This window comes from Silurus aristotelis (assembly GCF_946808225.1).
Source record: "Silurus aristotelis genome assembly, chromosome: 15".
NCBI lineage: Eukaryota > Metazoa > Chordata > Actinopteri > Siluriformes > Siluridae > Silurus > Silurus aristotelis.
The window spans coordinates 23,381,439-23,387,921 of NC_139588.1; positions in this window are offsets into that span (position 1 = coordinate 23,381,439).

Consider the following 6,483-nt stretch of genomic DNA (forward strand, 5'->3'; position numbering starts at 1 on the left):
GTCTATACGCATATATGTGACATACATGGGAAAATATATGGTATATATATATATAAATTACCATTTTGTAATATTTTGAAATATATGTGGCATATGTGAAATCCAACCATGAGCATGTATGCAGTATTTATGCTTTGCATATATTGCTATATATCAGATTTCTGTTGCGATGTTTGAAGGCTGCAGTGTCTAGTGGGAATCTGGGCTCAAGTCCAGCCCTAAAAATAACTCTGAAAATAACATTCTGGTTATAATCAGCTTGATTTGAACTGTTTTTATAAAATATAAGCACTATATGAGCACTATATGAACACTATATGAGCACTATATGAGCACTATATGAACACTATATGAGCACTATATGAGCACTATATAAGCACTATGTGAGCACTATATAAGCACTATATAACCACTATATGAGTACTACATGAGCACTTTATGTGTACTATATAAGCATTGTATGTGTACTATATAAGCACTATATAAGCACTATATAAGCACTATATGAGCACTACATAAGCACTATATGTGTACTATATAAGCATTGTATGTGTACTATATAAGCACTATATAAGCACTATATGAGCACTACATAAGCACTATATGTGTACTATATAAGCATTGTATGTGTACTATATAAGCACTATATAAGCACTATATGAGCACTATATAAGCACTATACGTGTACTATATGAGCACTATATGAGTACTATATGAGTACAATATGAGCACTATATGAGCACTATATAAGCATTGTATGTGTACTATATAAGCACTATATGAGCACTACATAAGCACTATATGTGTACTATATAAGCATTGTATGTGTACTATATAAGCACTATATAAGCACTATATGAGCACTACATAAGCACTATATGTGTACTATATAAGCATTGTATGTGTAGTATATAAGCACTATATGAGCACTATATGAGCACTACATAAGCACTATATGTGTACTATATAAGCATTGTATGTGTACTATATAAGCACTATATAAGCACTATATGAGCACTACATAAGCACTATATGTGTACTATATAAGCATTGTATGTGTACTATATAAGCACTATATAAGCACTATATGAGCACTACATAAGCACTATATGTGTACTATATAAGCATTGTATGTGTAGTATATAAGCACTATATGAGCACTATATGAGCACTACATAAGCACTATATGTGTACTATATAAGCATTGTATGTGTAGTATATAAGCACTATATGAGCACTATATGAGCACTACATAAGCACTATATGTGTACTATATAAGTATTGTATGTGTACTATATAAGCACTATATAAGCACTATATGAGCACTACATAAGCACTATATGTGTACTATATAAGCATTGTATGTGTACTATATAAGCACTATATGAGCACTATATAAGCACTTTATGTGTACTATATGAGCACTATATGAGTACTATATGAGTACAATATCTCGATGCACTCTGTCTCACTGAGACCTGGATTAAACCAGGTGATTATATGGGTCTAAACGAGTCGACACCGTCAGGATATGTTTATAAGCATGAGCCCCGTCAGACTGGTCGTGGGGGGGGGTGTAGGAACCATTTATAGTGCTTCTCTTAATGTTAGTCAGAGATTAGGATTCAGCTTTAAATCATTTGAAGTGCTCGTTCTTAAAATTGCACTTTCAGAGATGCACAGAAAACTCGCTCTGGTCACCGTGTACAGACCCCCAGGACCCTACGCTGATTTTCTTCATGAGTTTGCTTGTTTTCTCTCAGACCTCTTGATCAGCTTTGATAAAGTGCTGCTTGTAGGAGATTTTAATATTCATGTAGATGATGAAAACGATGCCCTAGGATTATCATTTGTCGATTTACTAAACTCTTTTGGAGTTAAACAAAACGTCACCAGACCAACCCACCGTTTTAACCACACACTAGACTTAATAATATCCCACGGAGCAGACGTCACTGATATAGATATTTTACCCCAGAGTGATGACATCACAGACCATTATCTCCTACTGTACACACTACCGGTAGAGCAGATTAACCGTGTTTCACCACGGTATCGACCTGGTAGGACTATTATTCCAACCACTAAGGACAGATTCATAAATAACCTGCCTGATTTATCTCAGTTTCACATTAAACCCATAAATGCTGATCATCTTGATGAGATGGCGAACAACATAGACCTTATCCTCACTAGCACTTTAGACACTGTTGCCCCCATCCGGTTAAAAAAGGTTCGAGAACAAGCACCTGCACCTTGGTATAATAGTCATACGCATGCCCTAAAGAGAACAACACGTAATCTGGAGAGAAAATGGAGGAAAACTAAATTGGAGGTATTTAGAATTGCGTATAAAGACAGTATGCTTAGCTACAGACAGGCGCTAAAAGCTGCTAGAGCTAAACACCTGAGCAAACTCATAGAAAATAACAAAAACAATCCCAGGTTCCTTTTCAGTACAGTCGCTAAATTAACAACAAATCAGGGATCTGAAAAATGTGTTCCATCACAGTTTAGTAGTGAAGACTTTATGAATTTCTTCACTGAAAAAATAGATAACATTAGAAAAACAATTGTGGCAGTTCAACCTCTGACAGCATCTCCCGACACAATCGTACCTACAACCCCACAACTACACTGTTTTACATGTATAGGACAGGAAGAGCTGTATGATGCTATTATGAAAGCTAAATCAACAACATGTCAGTTAGATCCAATTCCCACTAAACTACTGAAGGAAGTGTTATATACAGCTGGTGAGCCTCTTCTCAATATTATTAACTCCTCACTATCGTTAGGTCATGTCCCTAAATCCCTCAAGTTAGCAGTTATTAAGCCCCTCATTAAAAAACCTAATCTGGATCCAAACACGCTATCGAATTACAGACCAATTTCAAATCTCCCATTTATGTCTAAGATTTTAGAAAAGATTGTCGCTGCCCAGTTATGTAACCACTTGCAGGAGAACGATATCTTTGAAGAGTTTCAGTCAGGTTTTAGGCCCCATCATAGCACAGAAACTGCTCTAGTTAAAATCACTAATGACCTGTTTTTAGCTTCAGACCAAGGCTACATCTCCCTATTAGTTTTACTAGATCTTAGTGCTGCGTTCGACACTATAGATCATGATCTTCTCCTCGATCGCTTACAGAATTACATCGGTATTCAGGGACAGGCATTAAGCTGGTTTAAATCCTACCTGTCCAATTGTTACCATTTCGTAGATTTAAATGGAGAGCTATCCAGGATAATGCTAGTAAATTATGGCGTGCCACAAGGGTCAGTTCTGGGACCCCTGCTTTTTACAATATACATGCTTCCATTAGGAAATATTATTAGAAGGCATGGAATTAGCTTTCATTGTTATGCTGATGATACCCAGCTATATATTTCATCCAAACCAGGCGATACAGCTCAATTAGCTCGCATAACTGAGTGTGTTGAAGAAATAAGAGATTGGATGACCCATAACTTTCTGCTATTAAATTCTGATAAAATGGAGATTTTGCTCATCGGCCCAAAAAATAGTACACAGAAGCTCCAGCATCTCAGCCTGCATTTAGACGGTTGTTCTGTAACTACTAGTTCAACGGTAAAAGATCTGGAAGTTATTTTAGACAGCAACTTATCTTTTAAAAATCACATCAATCAAGTTACAAAAACAGCCTTCTTTCACCTTAGAAATATTTCTAAGCTAAGAAATATGTTATCTATATCTGATGCAGAGAAGCTCGTCCATGCGTTTATGACCTCTAGAATAGACTACTGTAATGCATTACTAGGTGGATGTCCTGCATCATTAATAAACAAGCTTCAGTTAGTTCAGAATGCCGCAGCAAGAGTTCTTACTAGGTCAAGAAAATACGATCATATAACCCCAATCTTATCGTCCCTACATTGGCTTCCTATTAAGTTTCGAATAGACTACAAACTACTGCTACTCACTTATAAAGCACTAAATGGTTTGGCTCCCATGTATCTATCCAGTCTTTTAACACGCTACAATCCGTCACGCTCCCTGAGATCTCAAAACTCTGGGCTTCTAGTAGTTCCTAGAATAGCAAAGTCCACTAAAGGCGGTAGAGCATTTTCACATTTAGCTCCTAAACTCTGGAATAGTCTTCCTGACAGTGTTCGGGGTTCAGATACACTCTCCCAGTTTAAGTGTAGATTAAAAACATATCTTTTTAGCAAAGCCTACACATAACACACATCACACACATCACATCACAACCTTGTGCTCCAGAATATATGATCACATGCACATTATCAACTTGTGCTGTTAATATCATGAACAGCAGCTACGCTAATTCCTCTCCACTGCTTCTCTTTCTCTCCCCATCCCGAGGCATCCTGAGGTTTGGCCAGCTCCAGTCACGTCCCACCTCGTGAAGATTATGGACCTATGGATGATCATGGAGAAGTAGATGCCGAGTGTTTAAAGGCCCTGGCATGGAGAAGCTGATGCTGGATCTATGATGATCACAAATTGTTCTGTATTGTTGAAAGATTTATGAGCAAACTCTTGATGTCACCCATATGAGGATGGGTTCCCCTTTGAGTCTGGTTCCTCTCAAGGTTTCTTCCTCATATCATCTAAGGGAGTTTTTCCTTGCCACTGTCGCCACGGCTGCTCATCAGGGACAAACGCACACCATTCACCTTCACTGTTGTTTTCTGTAAAGCTGCTTTGAGACAATGTCTGTTGTGAAAAGCGCTATACAAATAAACTTGACTTGACTTGACTTGACAATATGAGCACTATATGAGCACTATATGAGCACTATATGAGCACTACATAAGCACTATATGTGTACTATATAAGCATTGTATGTGTACTATATAAGCACTATATGAGCACTATATAAGCACTATATGTGTACTATATGAGCACTATATGAGTACTATATGAGTACAATATGAGCACTATATGAGCACTATATAAGCACTATATGTGTACTATATGAGCACTATATGTGTACTATATGAGCACTATATGAGTACTATATGAGTACAATATGAGCACTATATGAGCACTATATGAGCACTATATGAGTACTATATGAGTACAATATGAGCACTATATGAGCACTATATAAGCATTGTATGTGTACTATATAAGCACTATATGAGCACTACATAAGCACTATATGTGTACTATATAAGCATTGTATGTGTACTATATAAGCACTATATGAGCACTATATAAGCACTATATGTGTACTATATGAGCACTATATGAGTACTATATGAGTACAATATGAGCACTATATGAGCACTATATGAGCACTATATGAGCACTTTATGAGTACTACATCTACGCCACTACTGCGTGACTCCTGCAATCTACTGCTTGTTTCCTACCGAACAATAAACCCCTGGAATGAGAGTAAGCTGCAGAATTGAATAGATTTGAATGTAACACTGGCACCCTGTACTCTGCTGTACTCTGAGTAGATGTTCACTAACTGAAGTAGGGTTTAACGATGGGAAAATGACTTGTGGACTCGATCTGGCTTGTGGATTAGTCGCCGTGAACCGAGTCGAGTGGCTCCGAATGATAAGTTTTTAGCTCCCGGAAGTTTAAGGCAGAAGGCTGATAAATGTAAGGATGAGAACTTTGGTTAAGATATAAACAGCTCCCAGGCAACAGTGAGTGAGGGATTATCCGTGCGCGATGCTGCATGGAGCTCGGATCACTGTAATTCCAGCACCATGTTAATCCAAAACCCAAAATAAATTACAGTAATGGTGGCTTGCAAAGTAAGCAGTGAACGTGTCGGACGCCTGGCATGTATCTCTGAAAGCAGGTGGAGGATGATGTGCTGCAGGCCGGTGTATCATTGTAAAGCGTAAAGAGCGTTTGTTGCTGCCGGTGGGTCTCTGTGATACGGTGATTGGAGCGCCTCGGGAACAATCAGATACGTCGGATTCATTTGCTGTCACTTCTCGAACGAATTCCTGCAGCGCATTTTAAGTAGAAGAAGCGGACCAGAGGTGTCAGTGTCTGCTTCCATGTGGGCACGAATTTCTTTTGGTTTGTTTGTTTGCTTTCAGCATTTATTTTTGCTCTCAAACAGCCTGCTCGCGGATACACACACACACACACACACACACACACACACACACACACACGATTTTGACCTCTGTAAAAGCAGTAAACGCAGAACTGCCAGGCACGGCTGAGTGTGAAATCGAAGCGATCGCAGTGTGTGTCGATCTGACAGCGAAGGGAGGAGCAGAGGGAACGCCTCTTCCTCCTGACATATAGAGGCCACGTTTCTCCGTACCTCTCTCAGCCCCGTACTGCTCACTCTTTTATTTATTTATTTATTTTAAGTTTGAAGATTTTTTTTTTTGCTTTGAAAAAAACGATTGTGGATATGAGAACCCGGGAGCTCAGAGATTCCCAAGTGGTGTTACTTCTATCTCTCTCTCTCTCTCTCTCTCTCTCTCTCTCTCTCTCTCTCTCTCTCTCTCTCT